General features: G+C 40.6%; 1 pseudogene across 1 annotated transcript; it reads right to left on the reverse strand.

Annotated features, from left to right (window-relative positions):
* Positions 1-2,147: 2,147 nt before the first annotated feature.
* LOC143540956 (IAA-alanine resistance protein 1-like) lies at positions 2,148-7,341 on the reverse strand (annotated as a pseudogene). The gene is made up of 11 exons (XR_013136673.1): positions 7,015-7,341; positions 4,974-5,057; positions 4,847-4,896; positions 4,714-4,765; positions 4,518-4,625; positions 4,196-4,410; positions 3,349-3,459; positions 3,173-3,279; positions 3,002-3,103; positions 2,871-2,915; positions 2,148-2,337 (listed from the first exon to the last, which is right to left on the reverse strand). The product of XR_013136673.1 is annotated as an IAA-alanine resistance protein 1-like (transcript).
* Between the last annotated feature and the right edge of the window lie 14,654 nt (positions 7,342-21,995).

A 21,995-nucleotide genomic window follows, 5' to 3' on the forward strand; every position in this document is an offset into this window, starting at 1 on the left:
AAGTTGTGTACGCTTTAAAATATGTTCTAGCTAGAGCTAGGCTCATTTTAACCTTAAGAAGGCTTGAGTTTGGTCCGTTTCAAGCTCTTCTTTTTAAGCTCGAGCTCGACGCGTAAGTCGTTTTTTCAAACTAGAGCCCAGTTTGGGTTAGACTTGATTTTTAGTTATTAATTAAGTTGTGTACGCTTTAAAATATGTTCTAGCTAGAGCTAGGCTCATTTTAACCTTAAGAAAGCTCGAGTTTGGCTTGTTTCGAGCTCTTTTTTTAAAAACTTGAGCTCAATTCGTGAGTCATTTTTTCGAACTTGAGCTTAGCTTAGGCTAGGCTCATTTATTGTTAACTAATTGATTTGCATGCATTTTAAAATATTTTCTAGCCAGAGCCTGGCTTGTTTTAATTTAAGAGAGCTTTATTTCGGCTCGCTTCAAGCTCTTCTTTCTAAAGCTCAAGCTCGACGCGTGAGTCATTTTTTCAAACTCGAGTTCAGCTCGGGCTAGGCTCGTTTATTAATTATTAATCATTTATATACATTTTTTTTATTTTCAAGCTAGAGCTCAGCTCGAGCTTGTATGTAGTACCTTAAACGGACGGAAAGAGTTACTTAAAAATGCATGAGGCTCGTTAAGACTCAACCAACCTAAATGATCTTTTCATACAAGGCTCATTCTCGGGCTCAATAAGACTCGTTTCGTTTTGACCTTTTTACACAGCCGAACTCAAGCAGCTCGTGATCAGCTCGGCTCGTTTGCACGCCGGAGAAAGGGAGAGACAGGGGACTATTGATGGCTTTAACTTTCAGAAATTTTTGAGTCTCGAAAAGGTGGCCGAGAATTGAGGGGTGGACTGTAAACAGTGGGAGTCAAGGTTAAGATTTGGAATTAGAAATTTAGAATTGAAATTAAAAACATTAATAATAATAATAATAATAATTAATAAAGGGTCGCTTTCATTAATCTCGATTGTATCTCCGAGTCTCCGACAACTTAATTACTGTAAAGTGACCGACCGGTCACTAATCACTTTCGTTTTGGGAGATTGTTTCATCTTCTGTATGTGAACTTTTTCTTTTTAATTAATAATTAAGTGCTTGCAAAACTTAACAGAAAATTATATAAATCATTAATCTATGTATGCGATATATTATTTATGGTGTTAGGATCAAATGCAAAAAACTTTTTAACATGATAAACATAGAAATGACTTGAGTATTTATTATTAGGTTATAGCTTTTTTTTAATTGAACGATCAAAAAACAGAGAATTGTTTAAGTATCTCATATGGGTGAGTGGGTGACCCAGTGACAAAAGGTCACCGTTAGCTAACCCAATCCAGTCATGCGGAATCCTTAAGCACCTCCAAATTATCTACATTTTTGGAGAAAATCCACCATCTGAAGGTTCACTGGTGGTAAAAGCTAGACGTCCTTAGGATCAAACAAGATATCACACATATCTCGGTCTTCATTCATTGAGTCACCATGCCTTCCCCAAAGTGCTGTCTGTGAGGATTGAACATGGGTCTCCATTAAAGAACACATGTTTCCTACCATTACACTACATTGGAAAGTAACTACGGTATAGCTTTTTTTAACTAGAATAATTATTATTACATTACTGTATTTAGTTGTAGCGCAATAATAAGTACGCCAGTGTTGGCGACGTAGTGTTATTATTTTAGTTCTTCGTATATTTCTCAAGTTAACAATTATTTGTATCGATGGTTAAGTGGTATATTTATCCTACAAAATCTAGAACTGTCTGTTCCTTCATATGGACCGCACAAAGCTTCACTCTTTCAAGAAACGAGTTAACCCATTCACAATACAGCATAAGCCTCAATATACGTATATTTGGATTATCTTTAAAAGGACTTCACATGTATAACCATGGGAAGGTGAATCTTTTGTCGTGTTTCTGCTTTTACTCGTGTAAAAACGTATACATCAAACATTCTAGACGTCGGAGGTCTCACAGATAAATATTACATTGTGATAAATTTCTCACTTGTACCTTCAAGTGAACCTTAGATTGATGAATGATCTTTAAATAATTTACAATTATGATTGTTAGTAAACAAATTCTAATAGTTTCAAATAACTAAAAAGTAAATACAAAATAACATAAGAACTTCAAATCCCATAACAAATAAAAAAAATATCTCTATAACTTCTTAAAAATCCAAATGTTCTATTCAACAAGAGAGATAAAAAGCGCAACACACATACCCAGTGCCAATGAGATTAATTGTATCACACTAGTTTTCACCGATGAACTTCCGTTATTCATTTCTGCCATCACCCCTACCGCAATGTATATGAACCCTCCTGCTGTAAGTCCCTACAATTCTCAACCGAAAACAGTACCCGAGTTAAGTCATTTTATAAAAAATAATATATTCTCTTCCAATACATAACACTAATAAAAAAATCTGAAAGAATCATCATCTGCATCAGCATCAGCATCGTACTCAGTAAATCTCACCAATAGCAAAGCTATGGTAGGGTCTGAGGAGAGTAAGATGTAGATGGTCTTACCTCTACCCCGTAGGAATATGGAGGTTGCTTCCGGTGAGAGTGAAACCCTTGACCCGATAGTAGTTTTGCATCAAGCCTTGGACATAAGGCACATAGCACTCAACCATCGGGAACACTCACCGACAGATTGGTGCATGTACCCTTGTCTTCTGGCTATCAGCGCACCGCATGATGCCTGATTAACCTTCCGCTACTTTTAACGTTATTTTCACGAAATTAGTAAAATAACGTCAAAATTAGTGCAAATTCAACCCCCCCCCCCCAAAAAAAAATCCCATATACACATTATATGCGCGCACATGAAGCAGGGCACAGCAAAATGCGAAAAAATTATACCTCAATTAAAGATGATTGCCCTGGATCTTGTCCCAATGACAATGCCTGATACATAGTCATGTTTATATTATTGTTATATTTTTTTTTGTGATTTTTAATAAATATAATAATATTAATATTAAGTAACTAACCAATGCAGTTCCTGCTAATGCCACCAATGCAGATAGGAAGTTAAAGAATAGGGCTTTCGATACACTAAAACCAGATCTCACCAAGATTCCAAAATCGCCAATCTGCGATAACTAGTGTTTAATGAAAATAATAATAACAATCTAAATATTTGATTAAAACCATTACAATACCTCTTGAGGAAGCTCATGTGCAAGTAGGAAAAGTGTTCTTGACCACCCACCAACCGACCCGTATAGAAGAAAAGCACTTCTAAAGCCATGCCATCGGTAAAATTATGCTGCAAATGGTATCATTATTTTTTAATCATAAATGGGAGAAACGAATGAAAAGGTTAAGAAACACATACAACACCATCCGAGAATAGATTAAGATAACCGAACACCAGACTTGATGAGTGTGCAGGCTTGTTCTCAATCTCGGGCTTCATACTTTCGGGCCCGTTTTCAGTAGTTTTTCTCTGCAAAGTAGATTTTGATATAGATGATAAATATAGCGCGGGGTGAACCGGTTTTGATACTTTTTCTTATCTAAAGCCACCCTTCAGACCCGAACCGAATCGATACTTTTTAAAAATGACCCTTTTGTACCGCTATTTGGTCAGAACCTGTTTGACCTGAACCAAATTAATACCTCTCAAAAACAGCCCATTTGACCCGCTATTTCCGTTTGACCCATTATTTGGTTAGAACTCAGAACCCGCTTGACCTGCTATTTGAGCAGAACCCATTTGACCAGACCCAAATTGATACTTTTTTAAACGACCCCTTTGACCCGAACCAAATTGATACTTTCTTTAAAAAACGCCCCTGTTTGACCCACTCTTTGGTCCGAGCCCGTTTGACCCAAGCCAAACTGATAATTTGATGCTTTTTAGGACAACCTTGTTGGCTCTTTATAGTATTTGGTCAGAACCCGTTTGACCCAGAACAAAATGATACATTTTAAAACGAACTGTTTGACCCACTATTTGGTCAGAGCCCATTTGACCCGAATCACATTGATAACTTTTTATAAACTCATTTGTCCTATTAGCTCAACCAACCTGACGGTTTCCAGGTATAAAAATAAGCAATTAACTGATGGCGACACGCATTTTATCATATAAAACGTTACAAGTAGTATTTTCTTCTTGGATAAATTACTAAATTATCAACTGCTTAAAAGTTAAAACACAATGCATGATTAAGTTATACCATGCGAAGAACCGAAGATTCACTTTCTTTTTCTGTTTTTAAAGATTTATCTGATGCGGTTTCTGATAACTTTTTGTCGCCATCACCTTTAATATCCTGCACCGATTCATTCTTCTTATGGTGATGGTGATGATGACCCCATGAATCACCTCCACCTGACCTTTCTTCAACATACCTAACAATCTTTTCCACAAGAAGAAAAATAACAATTCCAACTGCAAAAAAAAAAAAAAAAAAAAAAACACACATACACACACACACATTAATTAAAAGCATTACACATTACATTAATATCACTTACACAAAATGTATCATTACTCACACAAAATGGATAATCCAACCGACAGATCTTCGATCGAATGTGCATGTGAATGTGAATGTGAATGAGAATTATGAACATGATCATCATGATTATGAGAATGTCCACCACCTGATAAACACATTCAACGACCGACAACAAAGATTTGAGCTTTATGATTAATATCATTTCAAGATTTGAATTTCATGTTTGATCATACCGAATGCATGCGGCAATTGATGAAGAAAAGCATCCCCGAGCATAGCTCCTGCCTAAAATACCAATAAAGATTCAAACTTTATCAACCGAAACACTAGCACATGTAAGAAGAAAATGAATATCAAGAATCTTACCCCAAATACAGCCAGTGAATCAACAAACGCCTTTGAAGGTTTTCCTTGAACTACAAGAATTTACAAATTTAGGTATATTTCGTTCGATAGAATTATAGAAATGAAAGCTAATAGTCAATCAACTCACAGAATATCAATGGCAGTAGAATTAAACAGATTAGAGAAGCCAAGCTCACCAACAGTGAGCACCCCATTGCTTGAATCCAAAGCCCTAAAAAATATCAACAATGATCATATATTTTCATAAATTTCAGTGAGTTCATCTAGGGCTGTAAACGAACCGTACGTTGGGAAGTTCGTTTATGTTCGCTCGATTAACAAATGATCGAACATGAACAAAGAATTACGTTCGATTAACTAAATGAACGAACATGAACAGAAGCCATACTCGTTCTATTGTGTTCGTTTATGTTTGTTAATATTTGCTCATTAAAGGTTTTTAATATTTTTAAAAGACGTTTCTACTCTTATCATCTAGATTTAAGCAAAACTATTAACTAAAAAACAAAAAATATTCATGAGTATTATGTAATTAATTTATTGTAAATAAACAGATGAATATGAATGTAAAAAACACAAAAACTTGGTAACCGGGCCGATCTGTTGACACCGACGATTATCGGTTAGTCAAATCAAATAAAACCGCTCACGAACAAGAAAAAAATATTAATCGGTTAAGTGTTAGTGAACCGTTTTCTTGTCCAATAAAATCTAACGAACGAACATGAACAAGACCCTGTTCGGTTTGGCTACAACCTAAGTGGATCTATGATAGAAACCGGAAAATAAAAGATGAAATTGATAGATTTTAATCCAATTCGAGAAGGATTATGTCTCCAAATTACAAAGGTTAAGAACCCTAATTTTATAAATAAAACATGAACAACCAAACAAAATGCTAAAACAAATACTTAAACTAAAAGTTAGTGGGGGGTTATTCCCACTTCCTGGTTTAGTGGATCACCCCCCACTTCCTAAACTTTCAAATGTTTTCCCTCCATTTTGATTCCCTCTATCCAGCTTCATAGGATTCGTATCAATCTACCTTTCACAAAAAAAATGATAATAAAAATTGTTTGATAAAAGCTTAACAAACAAACATGAACAAGGACCTGTTTGGTTTGGTTACAGCCCTAAGTGGATCTATCTTTCACCCGACAAAAAAAAAATTGCCAGATAAAAGCTCAACAACGAACGAACATGAACAAGACCCGGTTACAGCCCTAAGTGGATCCACCTTTCATCCAAAAAAAATAAAATAAAAATTGTCTGATAAAAGCTTAACGAACGAACATGAACAATGCCTTGTTCGGTTCGGTTACAGTTCTAAGGAGATCTACCTTTCACCCAAAAAAAAAGTCCGACAAAAACTTAACGAACAAACATGACAAGACCCTGTTCGGTTCGGTTACATACCTAGCGGATCTACCTTTCACCAAAAAAAAAGTCCGACAAAAACTTAACGAACAAACATTAACAAGACCCTGTTCGGTTCGGTTGCAGCCGTAAATGAATCTACCTTTCACAAATAAAAAAAAATCCAACAAAAACTTAACGAACGAACATGACCAAGTCCCTGTTCGGTTCGGTTACAGCCCTAAGTGAATCTACCTTTCACCCAAAAAAAAAGTCCAACAAAAACTTAACGAACAAACATGAACAATACCCTGTCCGGTTCGCTTACAGCCCTAAGTGGATCTACCTCACCCAAAAAAAACAAAAAACAAAAAGTCCGACAAAAACTTAACGAACAAACATGAACAAGACCCTGTTCGGTTCAGTTACAGCCCTAAGTGAATCTACCTTTCACAAATAAAAAAAAAGGTCCAGTAAAAACCTAACAAACAAACACGAACAAGACCCTGTTCGGTTCGGTTACAGCCCTAAGTGAATCTACCTTTCACAATTTTGTTCCAATAAAGTTTTCTTTTTGTTCCTTTACTAGATATTTTATCTGGATAACATGTTATCTAGGATTTTTTTTTAAATAGTTTGACGTTGCATAATATTTTTTTTTAAATTGAAAAAATTAGTAAAAATTGAGAAAAATATAAAAAAAATTGTCCAGTAAAAACCTAACGAACGAACATGAACAAACCCTTTTCGGTTCAGTTACAGCCAACAAAAACAAAAAAATGCCCGATAAAAGCTTAACGAAAGAACATTACCAATTCCGGATAACTCCGAATCACCACCATGATAATGATAATCATGATCATGCTCATAATGAGACATAAACTCCATCTTCAAATCCTCCTCTTCCGCCAACTCTTCCGCCAACATCTTCTTCACCCCCAAATCACCATGGCCATGATGATGACCATGATCATGATGATGATCACACTTATGAACATGAACTGATTGATGCCCAAAACTCAATTCCAAGCAAAACCCACCTCCCAAAACCAATATTATCAACACCCAGTAGATCCAATTACAAAACCCATTCACAAAAACCCTCATTTTCAAAATCTTGAATTGATGGGTATTTAGGGTTTCACGAAGATCGGCGTTTGCAGGTGCCTTCGATGGTAATGAAGCAGATAATGATGAAGAATAATATTATTATGGTGAGGATTATACCGAAGGTTAATGGGTCCATGGATAACAGTCTCCGGCGGTGGTAATTGAAGATGATGGTGGTGGTGGTGGTGGTGGTGGTGGTGGTGGTGGTCTCCGGTGAGGTGGGTTTGGCCCAAATTGGAAAGAGTGGGTTGATAACGTAAGTTGGGTCCACTTAAGTTAATGTTAGTTAATTTATATTTGGTTTTTGTTTTTTGCCTTTTTGTGATGTTATTACTTATTAGGCATTGAATGTTGTCAATAAGTGGTATTAACTCATCACTTAAAAGTAAAAAATATTGTTAAAACTTTGATTTTTGTTGTAAGTTGTAGGTAGAGGTGCGCAAATAAACCAGTTAATTGATTTGATTGATCAGAAAATCAAATTGAAATCGAACCTGTTTGAAACCGATTGTGTAGAGACCGGTTTAGAACCGATTGAAACCGAAGGTTTGGAACTAGTTTGTTATTTTATCCACCAAATCTAGTTCCAAACCGGTCAAAACTCGAACTGAAACCGATCAAACCGAACCGCAAACGATCATAACCTGGTCAAGAAACCAATCATAAACTGATTTTGACTTTTATTGGTTTTGACTTTTATTGACCAAACTAATTTTGAGTTTTAAACTGGTTTGTACACCTAGAGTTGTAAGTTGGTTAAAAAAAAGAGTTTAGTTGTACTTATAGCAAAATACATTAATATTAATATAAATAAATAAAAAACAGACATATTTCAAATGTTGAAGTATTTTCTTTAAGTTATATTCATTATTTAATATTGTAGGCATAGTTATTATTTAACTTTCGACTTTCAATTTGTCTTTGTGAAAAACGGCAAAAATAAGTAAAAAGTACATGGAAAAGAGCCCCTTTGACCGAGCATTTGAGTATGACCGATCTTACCCACTAGCCCAAGTAGGCCTGAGTTAACCAAGTCCGATTTTCTGTCCGAGCTGAAGAAAATTAGTTTATTTCCCTCCAAAGTACTTGGTCGCTTAGGGTGAGTTTTGAAATACAGTTTATAATTTATACAAGTGAAATCAAGTGTAAATCTATGATGATTGGAAAAGCATGATTGTTCTTGAACATTTAAGTGAAAATTAAAAGTGTTATGATCATTTAAAATAGTAAACTAAGAGGTTTGTAACATTTCACGTCATTTACACTACCTAACGGCTAAATTTTCAGTTAAATCTATTAATTAACCGGTGTATCCTTATTAATATAAAGCAATAATATTTTTTTTAAAAGAGAAATACCTAAAAGGTGACCGGCTGAGCCTTTGAGAGATCCACCTCGCATGTCAAAATCGGGGTGTTGCTTAGAGGTTCACAAATCGGGTTTTTCAAATACCGGTTCTGGGTATGGAACATGGTATTGGAAAATCGGGTATTGGCAATACCCGTTTCAGATTCGGGTTCAGGTATTATCTCTTAAACCATATTCTATGCATCGGTTTATGGTCGGGTATAAAACTGGGTATTCTAAAATTTGGTACTTGAATACCCTATTTCTTGGTATTGAAAAAACTCTATTTTATGGTTTTTATTTGAATACCATATTTCTATGTATTGAAAAAAACTCTATTTTCAGGTTTATTCGGGCTTTTTTCGGGGTATTTTTTAGGTGTATATTCGGGTTTTTTAAGGTGTTGCACTTTTCTAGGTATTTTTGCGTACCCTATCTTTACCCTACGGGTAGGGTCGGGTACATGTTCGTGTATTAAAAACTCGGTTTCGGGTTTTTTTCCGGATCCAGGTTCGGGGGTTTAGTGTATTTCTAGACTGTTGCTATTTGCGTAGTACTAGAGGTGTACAAAACGGGTTTTTCAAATACCCGGGTTCGGGTATGGAACCGAGTTCAGGTATAACCGGATATTGGAAAATCAGGTATTGGCAATACCCGGGTCGGGTTCGGGTCCAGGTATTCTCTTTAAAACCATACCCTATACATCGGGTTCGGGTCGGGTATAGAACCGGGTATTTGAATACCCTATTTTCGGGTATTGAAAAAACCCTATTTTTGGGGTTTTTGGGCTCTTTCCGGGTTTTTTTTCGGGTATAGATTAGATTTTTTTAAAGGGTTACAATTTTTAGGGGTATTTTTTAGGTATTTTTCGAGTATAGATCGGGTATTTGAAAAACCCGATTTCGGGTATTGGAAAAACCCGGTTCCGGGTTTCGGGTATTACCGGGTATACATCGGGTCCGGTTCCGGATACGGGTTTTGGTACTGAAATACATACCCTATCCGTACCTACGGGTAGGGTCGGGTTCGGGTATTAAAAACCTGGGTATAAAAAACCGGTTCCGGGTATTTTTTTCGGGTCTGGTTCCGGGTTCGGGTGTTTTTGCACCTCTACGAGTACTGTATTAATGGACAATTAGGGTATTTTGGGCCTGGAGAAAATGTAAAACCTTACATATAATTGTGCTGTGGCTTGGGCCCTGATGAAACTACAACAAGGGTGGGTGGTTGGATTTAGTACATTGGTAGTATGGTAGGGGCCACCTAAAGCATTAAGCTTGGACTGAATCTCCTGGATTATATAACTCGCCACCGTCTTCTTGCCAGTGAAAATATAATGTTATGAGCTTTCCAAATGAACCAAAACCGACCGAATCAATCTTTTAATCGTACCTGACCATTAAATGAACTCATGTAAACCCATCAATTTTATGTTGGCCGACACTAAATATATAATATATGAATCGACATCATGAACAAAAATACGAAAACAATACTTTTAATAAATTACATCACTAAAACTATTAAGCAATTATTATGAATCAAAATAAATGTTTAGGAACTTAACATCATTTATAAAATATATAAGTAAATAAAATCATCAAAAACTATAATACATCTCTTTAAATTACACATTATTACCTTTTCAAGCATTCAAATTTTAAAACTAAACTAAAAAAAGCTTTAAAAGTAAGTAATAATAAGTATATATATTTTGTAATCCTATTAAAAAGTAATAATATGATAATTATTAAAATACATTATTGAATTCAAAATTTAAAACTGAAAGCTTTAAAACTATGTAATAAGTATATATTTATTCTGTAAAATCCTATTACAAAAAAGTAATAATATAATTATTATTAAAAAGATCTTTTAACATGTTATGAAGACAGAATTACATGCTTAAAATACTCTCATCGTTAAAGTGTCACGCAATTGCCATATAGACCGTAAAATTTTAACTAAATACCCTTTTATCTAGGGATGAGATCGGTACCGAAAATCCCGGTCCCGAAATTCACAAAATTTTGGTACCGGTACTGAAGGTAAAAAAGTTTGGGAATCCCGGGTACCGGTACCGATACTCAAATTTTGGTACCGATTCGGTACCGACGGTACCGAATCGGTACCGATTTTCGGTACCGACGGCACCAAATCGGTGCCGATTTCAGTACCAGTACCGGTACCAATCCCGAAATTGCTCATCCCTACTTATATCTTTGGTGTAGTGGTTTAAACTAGCAATTAAACTAAAGAAAAAACAAAAGAAAAATATTAATAAATTTATGTGATTGATTGATTGATTGGGGATTGACCTACCTGCCAATCCCCACCCCCAGCTCCGTTAAAGGCTTCGTGGATGAGGCTTTGGTGCTCTATGCTAACACCCGCCTAGAGTGTTTGTGGCATTAAAGTGTGACATGGCATGCCATTTAACACCCTCACACTTTAGTACACGTAGTCTTAAAAAATATTAATGTATTTAGTACTTGCAAAATATCAATAACTAAAACATAATTATTTTAAGTAACTCATGTCTCTTGGATGAGGGTGGGTCCAATAGCAAAGCCAATAGGAGTTAAAGTGGTGAAGCTCGTCTTAACGTTAAGGGTTTGAGCCCTGCTTATAAGGTTATGTGTTGTGTTGAAGCTATCTTTAAGATTCATTCTATCATATTGTGTCATATGGCGCTGGCTGGACCTAGCCCTTTGCCAATTGTCACTCATGCCACCGTTCACTTGAGCCCGTTGTGGTCCGCTAGCCATTCGCGCCCCTATCCCTTCACTTTTTGTCTATCGTAGCCACTAACCAGCTCGCGTGTGTCGTTGAAGCCACTGTTTGCTTGATACCCGTTGCGGTTTTTGCAAGTGACGTGGCTCAGTTTATCTGTTGAAGTCATAATTCATTGACCACAACGCATAGAGTTAGGTAATTTAATATGGTGTAAATTAGGTGCATTTAGTTGCTTTAAAAAAAACACAAATTCTTTGTAAATAAAAATGATATTAAGATATATGCTATTTTAAATCTTATTGCAAATAAAAATAACTAAATGCATTACTTGCTATTACATTTCACAATATAATATACAGATATTTCATAGTGCAATTTTTAATTGAGCCATTTCGTTATCAACTAATTTATATATTTAAATTTACGGGTGAAATTATGCAGTGTCACTTGTTAAATCATATTTTCAAGTGACGAATTCAAAATCTTTTGTTAGTGGTTCAAATATGCTAAAAATTGAGAGAGCATTTGAAATATCTGACTTCACGTGCCATCAATGTTGATCATATCTAGAGGTGCACAAATCGGGTTTTTCAAATACACGGGTTAACCGGGTTCGGGTATGATCGGGTATTGAAAAATTGGGTATTGGTAATATCCGGGTCGGGGGGATCGGGTCTGGGTATTGTCTCTAACAACCACACCCTATGCATCGGGTTGGGGTCAGGTATAGAACCGGGTATTTGAATATCCTATTTCCGTGTATTGAAAAAACCCTTTTTTGGGGTTTCCGGGTTTTTCTCGGGTATAGATTGGATCTTTTTAAGGGGTTACAATTTTTAGGGGTATTTTCAGGTATTTTTCAGATATTTTCCGGGTATAGATCAGGTATTTGAAAGAACCCGTTTCGGGTATTGGAAAAACTCGGTTCCTAGTATGGAACCGGTTCCGGTTTTCGGGTATTACCAGGTATAAATCGGGCCCGGTTCCTGGTACGGGTTTTGGTACTAAAATGCATACCCTATCCGTACCATACGAGTAGGATCGGGTACGGGTTCAGGTATTAAAAACCCGGGTATAAAAAAAACCAGTATCATGTATTTTTTCGGGTCCAGTTCCGGGTTCGGGTTTTTTATGCATCTCTAATCATATCCACCGGAAACTCGTAGATTTGTTTCTGTTTGTCTCAGTAGAGATTTCCAAAGAAGTCACCTTCATTGTTCTACGCCGCCTGACCACTTTAACTATGGAGTTATTCTCTTGTTCACTACCATTAAGCCCCAAAATGATTGGTGATATTTGAGGCGTGAGATTCTTTATCTCGTAACATAATTATGTGATATTCACCTAAGGTGCTAAGAGATTGTAACAACTTAGGCAAATCGGACATGATCGATTCTTGGTGTATGATGAAGGCTCCGCCTCAAGTGGATGAATGAAGAACTTCACAAATAAGCGTGCTCATCTGGGAGTAGTACTAATATGAGTGGCTTCTGGCTCATTGGAAGTTTCTAACGGCGCAACAAAAAACAAATCATTAGCTTGTTGTGTGTAAGGCGTACAATATTGGTGCTGTGAGGAGATCGAATGCTAAATTCGTGTACTTTATGGTGGTTATGTGTTTTCTGTGATAACTTATTAACTAGGATTTCAAACTTCAGCTGTGGAATCTCACTCTAGTGTTAAAGTTGAATAACGTGGAGTTGCTGGTGTTGTCAAAACATTTTTGAAGAAACACTAACCGGACCCCGGGCAGATTACGGGTAACCTGGGGGTTAGATAGATGTTTCCCACGAGGGTTTAGACCCTGTAAAGATGGTTCTTCTGATAACCTGCAAAACAGACACCGTGAGCTCGTCACTGAGAAGGGGGGGTTCCTCCTTGTGACCACCCTCCGGCGTGAGAATCAGACTAGATTGCTCTTGAATATAAATGTATATTAAAAGAATTGCTAGAGCAGATATCAGGTATAATATGATGATAATGTGATAAGATAAGATGATCATATCATTTGGGGTATTTATAGCCGAAGGTAGGTTTCCAAGGAGGTGTAGCCGGCTGAATAGTATTCCTGTTCTACCAACTGTGGCCTACGCACGTGCCCTGCTGGTAGTTGGTGGGTAGGCAGCGGCTGATAGTGACCAGGCCTGCTGTGTACTATTCCTTTTCCACCAACTGCCGGCTATGCACGTGGTATGACAGGAGTTGGTGAGTAGGCAGCGGCTAATAGTGACATACAGTACAAGAGCATGCTGCTCGCCATACTGTTGTCAATAAGCTGTCGTATCTTTAGTCAGATCTTTTGCCCATACCTCGTCAGGTACAGTACAAAAGATCTTCCCGTATCGTACGGACTGGCTTTTGGGCGGGAGTATTCCCCCTCCCGCCTTTGTGCGGGATTGTTCCCGGCTTTGCTCATTCCTTCAGGTGACACTGAGTGATTGAGAGCTAAGTGCCTTGTGCGTGTAGCCTTGCTGCGCGGGTGGCCTTCTCTGATGGCTTGTATCCGCAGCTGCGGGAACAGGCAGAGTACTTCACCATTGGGAGGCATTTCCTGCGGGAACAGCTTGCGTACTGCGCGTAAGGACGTCACGTCTCTGAGCATGGTGGGTCCTGCGGATCCAGTTGGTTTCTGCGCAGACGTCCCTCTTCAAGGTGAGTCTTGCGGGTCCAACTGGGCTCTGCTGGGACCTACCTCTTCAAGTCCCCCCAGTCCAATGTTCTTCTCATGAATGTTTAATAAAGTGATGTGAACTTTTGGACTTAAGCAAAGGGTTTTGAAAAGGGTTTAGTTTTAAGGTTTTCCATGGGGATTCTTCCCGCGGAAGTCCTTGTCACTTGCAGAAATTCCCGACTTTCCTGCTTGATCTTTGGGTATGATGCGGGTAGGTCTGTAACCTCCTCGCAAGTCAGGAGCGTTGAGTCCCACTTGTGTGGATTCTCCATGAGGTTTTGGTAGTTTTGAACATAGTGATCAATTATGTTAAAACCACCAATTCCATCCTGAAGCTTCAAACAATGTAGTTCTCGACGTTCCCGCTATGCGGGGATGTTATTTCCGTTTCCGCAAGCATTGCCCAGAAGATCCTTCTTGGTTTCAATTCCCTGCGGAGCGCTAGGTATGTGAAGGGTTTTGCCTTGACACTGTACCCGCGCTCGTCTTATGGTTACTTTACTTCCAAGGTATTCCTGGCGTCAATTCCCTGCGGGTGCTAGGTATGTGAAGGGTTTTGCCTTAACACTGTACCCGCACCCGTCTTATGGTTACTTGGTTGCCAAGGTATTCCTGGCGTCAATTCCCTGCAGGTGCTAGGTATGTGAAGGGTTTTGCCTTAACACTGTACCCGCACCCGTCTTATAGTTACTTGGTTGCCGAGGTATTCTTGGCTTCAATTCCCTGCAGGTGCTAAGTATGTGAAGGGTTTTGCCTTAACACTGTACCCGCACCCGTCTTATGGTTACTTGGTTGCCAAGGTAAGGGGTATTTTCCCGCTTACTTTTGAATCTTTTTGAATTTTGAAATTCGAAGAGTTGGTGAAAGGATAAGAACAGTCCAAACCTCTGAAACGTCGTGCGACGGTTTCTTCTGACTGTGTCAGGACGTGCAGGAAGTTATGGTGACGTGACAGTACCTGGTCATTCCAGACGCTTTTTCAGGCGCGTGGGCGCGATTTTTCGGGCGCGTGGCCGCGAAATTAATGGTACGCGTCCTTTCAACAGCTGTTGCCAGCTTGCTTTTTGCCACGTGTCATAGTTTCATTGCACCTTCGATTTCTCTCTCCTCCGCATTAAATTCATCGCATTAATTGCGATTAGTATATAAAGGGGGAGAGGGTTCTTTGTAATCCACACTTTCACTTTTCTCTTCATCTTCAAAACGATTTCCGGCGAATACTCACCTTTCAGTCGAGCATTCTCTTGAAATCGTTTTCTTCTTTCATCTGCAAGATGTCTTCTCGTGATCTCGAATCTACAGCCCAGGAGGCTGGGGTGTTTGCCGATGACAAGAGCACTGCTGGCGAGTGCCAGTGTGCTCTGCCTGTCGATCTGTATCAGTACATCGTCAGGAAGTTCATGCTCGAGTCTCTCGAGCCTGAGTTTCCTGAACCCCACCAGACGGTGTATGATGCCCCCAGAGGCAAGATCGGGGTTTATGCTGCATTCTTTGTCTATGGGAATCTTAGGTTCCCATTGACAAAGTTTGTTTACCGTGTCTTGGAAAGGCACGGTGTGCACCTGACCGAGGTGCACCCGATGGCGATCGCGAAGATTCGCCACTTCGAGTGGGCGTGCCGGATTCTGGGCATTGAGCCCTATGTCGACCGCCTGATGACCTTCTACTCTTGGAGGTGCATCCAGGGGTGGTATACGTTGATAACCCGGATCAAGGGTTTGAAGATTTGCGCAACCGAGCGCAGTCTTCGTTCGTGGAAGCGTGAGTTCTTCTACATCTCCGCTCGCGCCATCCCCCTTGCCATGAAATTCAAGAATGGGCAAGCACTTCCCAGCCTTCACGCCTCCAACTACCAGGAGGCGGAATGGTTCTCGAAGATATCCCGAGTCCAATCTCCGGTTTACCGGTTTGCGGAGTCCGGGATGGTGATGCTCGGGATGAGCCGGGTGTGGAAGGATGCGGATGCGCGAAAGATCCCGATTGTCCTCGAATACGGTTTGAACTATGTTCCTTACGGTATGCTCTGTTTCTTTTTGTTGATTTAGAATTTCTTCTAACTTCTTTCCTGTTTATTTCAGAGGGGAACGACTTGCAGTCGCTCCTGTATCCGCGGGAGGCTGACAGTCCCGCTCGGATGGGTACTCGTGCTCTAGATGAGAACGAGTTGCCCATCCTAGAACAAACGGCGGATCGGTTCGTGGAGGTCTACCCGCTAGGCCACGAGATCCTGAGCGCCAGGCGGCCAGGTAAGGCGCTATTCAACCCTCGACCCCTCAATGTTGAAACCTCTGCTGGAATTCCTCTAATCTTATGTTCTGATGAGGAATCCGCAGATGGTTCTCCGTTGGTGCGGAAGAAGAAGGCCGCCGGCGGGAAGGGAAAGGAGAAGGTGGCCTCCACTGCCGATCCGGTGCCTCGGTCTGATTCGGAGACCGAGAGCGAAGAGGTGGCGGGGAACCCCGGTGGTGATAAGACCACTGCTCCGGAGGCTGCGACGATTGTCACCTCCGGAGAGCCCCGGATGACGACGGTGAGCGGCGCAAAAAGGCCGGCTCCATCGGGTTCGTCCCCGCCTGTCCGCACTTTCAGGCTCAAGAAAACCCGTAAGTACAAACTTTATTTTTAACTTCATAGCTTAATATCATTAACACTTATCTTCTTTGTGCAGGCGTGGATGTTAACGCATTCCAGGGTGGAGCGCAGAGGAGTACCCCTCCGCCCATGACGGTAGGCTTGGTCAGCCTACCTGAGGCGACGACCCAGGCGGCTGCGCCTGCGCCTGCTTCCGCTGGTTCAGTTGCTCACTCCGTTGAGCCGACTGTTCCAGCTGTGATGACATCACCGCCGGCTGTCAGTGCCATTTTTACCGCATCTTTCACTGAGCCGGCGGTTACTTTTGCTGCGGATTCCGCAGCGGCGACCGCGGCGGCTTTTACCATGCCTCCTCCGTCATCGGCAACGACGGCCGATCCTGGATTCCTTGCTTTATAAATCTTTGTGCGGGTAAGACCGCTACTTTCACTGGATTCCTTGCTTTATAAACGTTATATGACTTGCATACTTTAGTTTAAATTAGCAATTTTCCAAGTGTTTAGAATAAGTTAACCTTTGAACGTGGTAGATAATAGGTTGAAGTTTTGCTTCCTCTTTCGTGATTGTGCGGGTAGGACCGTCACTTGCACTTAGTAGGATGGCTAAACTTTACCATCTGACCTGCGTGGAGGTTTTCCTCATCTTTTTTGAAATTTCTAAGTGTTTAGGATAAGTTAACCTTTGAACGTGGTAGATAATAGGTTGAAGTTTTGCTTCCTCTTTCGTGATTGTGCGGGTAGGACCGTCACTTGCACTTAGTAGGATGGCTAAACTTTACCTATATCTGACCTGCGTGTAGGTTTTCCTCATCCTTTTGTTAGAAATTCTCTGTTTTGAATAAGTTAACCGTTCGACGCGCGGTTGTCAATAGGTTTGGTTTCCTCTCATGATTTGTGCGGTTAGGACCGGCACTTTCATTTTGTTGACCAAAGTTTACCTATGACTGACCTGCGTGAAGGTTTGTCGTTTTTTGGGTTTATGCGGGTTTTGCCGCCTTCCCCACGCAACGACTTTCACACATGTATGCGGTGAAAACCGGCATCAGTGTTGAATAAATTAACCGTTCGACGCGCGGTTGTTAATAGGTTAGTGTTCAGTTTCCTCTATCATGATTCATGCGGATAGACCGGCACTTTCATTTAGTGGGATGACTGAACTTTACCCTTTAACTGACCTGCGTGAAGGTTTGCCGTTTTTTGGGTTTATACGGGTTTTGCCGCCTTCCCCACGCAACGACTTTCACACTTATGTATGCGGTGAAGACCGGCATATCCGTGTTGGAAGTTCATAAAAGTATAAATGTAAAATCATCAGCGTCGATGTTCTAAGGAGAATCATTTCCATTAGAAGTGGCTCTGGGCCTTTTCTTTACAAATTTGGAATTGATCTACATGCAAACTGTGTAATTGAGCTCCCTTCCCTGTTGCTGGGATGGGAGTGCCATCGAGCCGATATGCACCTGGTTCGGGATCTCGTTGTTTGCGCAGTATGTAGTCTCCAACATTGAAGCTGCAATTTTATTCGTGTTTTCCCCAACTGGGGTTCTACACGCATCAGCCTGCTCAGCGTTCATTGCGCCACGAGGTGCGCGAGCGTCCCATCTCTGACAAATGCTTCGACCATGTCCTTTACGTCTGTGCATTCTTCAGTGTTGTGGCCTTTTGTCCTGTGAAAGTCACAGAATTTGCTCCGATCAGCATTGGGACGATGTCGGATTATTGGAGCCTTTGGCCATGGGAGCTCCTCAGTGGCGAATATCTCGGTGACGCTTTTGGTGAGTGGCGTCCATCTGGAGTTCTGGTTCGACCGTACGTTATCCCTTCCGCCTAACCGATGTTGCAAGCCGGATGAGGTGTCAAAGTTTACCCTTGACTGCCAAATGCCTAGCTTCCGCTTTTTGTTTAGTCGGGCGGTAAGGACGTTGTCTTCTCTTGTCTTCTGGGTGTAGAGGTTTGTGCTCTGTGGGAGATCTCTACCCAGTTGCTTCTCCGTTTCCGCAAAGCGTTTAGCTGCTGTTATGATGGCATCCCATGTGGATGGCATGCCATCTTTACCCGTTAAGGTGCGGATGAGCTCTGGGTCGTTCGCGCCCTGGATGAAAGCAGCGCGAACAAGATCTTCGCTGATATTACCCAGACTAAGCTTCTTTGAGTTGAAGCGAGTGATGAAGTCTAGCAAATATTCATCTTCCTCTCGAATGCATTTGAGGATTGTCCATTGCTCCTCGGTATACTTTCGTTGTTGGCTGAAGTGTTGGCTAAACTTCTGTTGGAAGTCTGCCCAGTCGTAGATGTGGTTGACCGGTAGACAATCGAACCACGCTCTAGCTGGCCCAACAAGCGTCATTTGGAACATGTAACACCACGTAGGTTCCGTCCAATTGCTGACGGTTGCCCCCGCTATGAATCTGTTCAAATGATCATCTGGGTCAGATATACCATCATATGTGCCTATGTTGGACATTTGTTTGGCACTTTTTGGGGCAATTGCTTCCGCAATGTCCCCTGCAAATTTGGACGTTCCCGCATTTGCAACAGTTGGTCTAAATGTTTTGGAGAAGTCACGTGGGCTTCCACCTGTGTTTTTTGGTTTGAAGGCTTCTCCAAAACGCCTTCTCGGTTGGGAGTCCGTTTCCTTACGCTTCCCTTTTGCCCTATGGCGAGGGTTCGCGTCGGTGTCGGATTCCTCCGAGTCATCGTCCAAGTATTCTTCGAATTCGTCAGCCTGTTGGACGGAACGCAAGCGTTCGTCCAACTCAGCTTGGAATTCCTTCTGGCGTGCCTCCGCCCATGCCTTAACTTCATCGAGTGTTTGGCGGGGGAGTCTTGTTCGTTTCTCTAACTGGGTATCGGTGAATCCCAGTGAGCGATTATTTACTGCACTTGCCTCAGCTTGGGTAACTGGGGTAGTGTTCGTAAAATTTACTTCACTTGCCCCGGCTTGGGTAACCGGGGTAGTGTTTGTAAAGACTGTGTAGTCGCCGGTATTCCCCCCAGTAGCTGGGGTTGTGGTTACCGGAGTTTCTTTAACCATCTTTCCAGAAGTTTGAAAAAACTGAAAAGAAATGTTCTAGCTTTTATGCACGGATGGCGCCAATGAAGAAACACTAACCGGACCCCGGGCAGATTACGGGTAACATGGGGGTTAGATAGACGTTTCCCACGAGGGTTTAGACCCTGCAAAGATGGTTCTTCTGATAACCTGCAAAACAGACACCGTGAGCTCGTCACTGAGAAGGGGGGGGTTCCTCCTTGTGACCACCCTCCGGCGTGAGAATCAGACTAGATTGCTCTTGAATATAAATGTATATTAAGAGATTGCTAGAGCAGATATCAGGTATAATATGATGATAATGTGATAAGATAAGATGATCATACCATTTGGGGTATTTATAGCCGAAGGTAGGTTTCCAAGGAGGTGTGGCCGGCTGAATAGTATTCCTGTTCTACCAACTGTGGCCTACGCACGTGCCCTGCTGGTAGTTGGTGGGTAGGCAGCGGCTGATAGTGACCAGGCCTGCTGTGTACTATTCCTTTTCCACCAACTGCCGGCTATGCACGTGGTATGACAGGAGTTGGTGAGTAGGCAGCGGCTAATAGTGACATACAGTACAAGAGCATGCTGCTCGCCATACTGTTGTCAATAAGCTGTCGTATCTTTAGTCAGATCTTTTGCCCATACCTCGTCAGGTACAGTACAGAAGATCTTCCCGTATCGTACGGACTGGCTTTTGGGCGGGAGTATTCCCCCTCCCGCCTTTGTGCGGGATTGTTCCCGGCTTTGCTCATTCCTTCAGGTGACACTGAGTGATTGAGAGCTAAGTGCCTTGTGCGTGTAGCCTTGCTGCGCGGGTGGCCTTCCCTGATGGCTTGTATCCGCAGCTGTGGGAACAGGCAGAGTACTTCACCATTGGGAGGCATTTCCTGCGGGAACAGCTTGCGTACTGCGCGTAAGGACGTCACGTCTCTGAGCATGGTGGGTCCTGCGGATCCAGTTGGTTTCTGCGCAGACGTCCCTCTTTAAGGTGAGTCTTGCGGGTCCAACTGGGCTCTGCTGGGACCTACCTCTTCAATTTTGAACATGTGATATTCTTCTTGAGCTTCATTGTCTTTTACTTCATGCCGCCACTATCTATTATAACTACGTTAGTGTCTATATATTTCCACTAACCCGATACAACACAACAATACATATTGGGATCAACATTCTCTTTGTGCATGAAAACGTCCTGATAAGTCAGTTTCGCATTCTTCATGTTCCACCAACGTCTCAATATGATGACATCTTCACCAAACTAGTGGGATGTAACGCACCCGTTTGAATGTTTATCTTCACCCTCCTACAAACTACTAGGATGTAATAAACATCGTAACTTGTAAATTAAGATTATTTCCGTTAACTCATTTCATCTTAATCTTAAATATATATAAACGAAATATTTAAAAGCTTTCTGGTTGCTTCCTACATTATCTCAAACAATCAGATTGTTTTATTTGTAAATTAATACCTCTAATGCATTTGACCCGAATAACAGGTATGAGTCTCATCAAACCCAAATAACCTTAAATGAGTTATAACATCTCATTATATTAAAAATTAATCTAACAAAATATTTAAGATGAAAATACTATAAAATAGGGATATACTAAATTAATATCCAATTTTTTAAAAGTTATTATTTATATTAAGAAACACTTTTATAGTAAAAAAAAAAATAATAATAATAATAATAATAATAATAATAATAAGCGGGTCATGGGTCTCACCAATCTCAGATAGCTTTTAAACGGGTTAAAACATCTCATTTATTTGTGAAATCCTAAGTATATTATTAATCTCTTACAATAAATTAAATTAGAATAAAAAAATATATAAATATTAGAAACGCAAAATAAAAACAACCCTGTAATACAGGTGACTAAACGTATTATATTAACATAAAAGGTTCCAATTCACGTAGGCGTGCACAAGATGCCACCAACTCCTAAAAGATCTCAAAACTTGAAGTGTATCTTTCTATTTATTATACAAAACATAAAAAAGAAGAAGATGTATATCAATAAAAGACTCCCAATTGGCCAAATTCTTAGGCTGAGGGGCGTGGAGCGCTAGAAAGGGCGCAAGAGGCCAGCCGCTCGCGCCCTGGGGCGCGAGCACCACACCACCGAGGCGCGAGAGGGGCGCGAGAGCGGAAAAAGAGACAGGCGCAAGGGGGTTAGCGGGACCTGTGGGGCGTAAATGGGCTTGGGAATGGTGAAAAGAGCCGTTGGAATGGTGAAAATGAGCCGTTGGCTCTTTATTTAATAAAAAAAAAAATTTTTTTTACTCTATATATAT

This window comes from Bidens hawaiensis, unplaced genomic scaffold (genome assembly GCF_021521415.1).
Source record: "Bidens hawaiensis isolate Kalapana, Puna unplaced genomic scaffold, B.hawaiensis_p1.1 tig00012418_1, whole genome shotgun sequence".
NCBI classification, from domain to species: Eukaryota; Viridiplantae; Streptophyta; class Magnoliopsida; order Asterales; family Asteraceae; genus Bidens; species Bidens hawaiensis.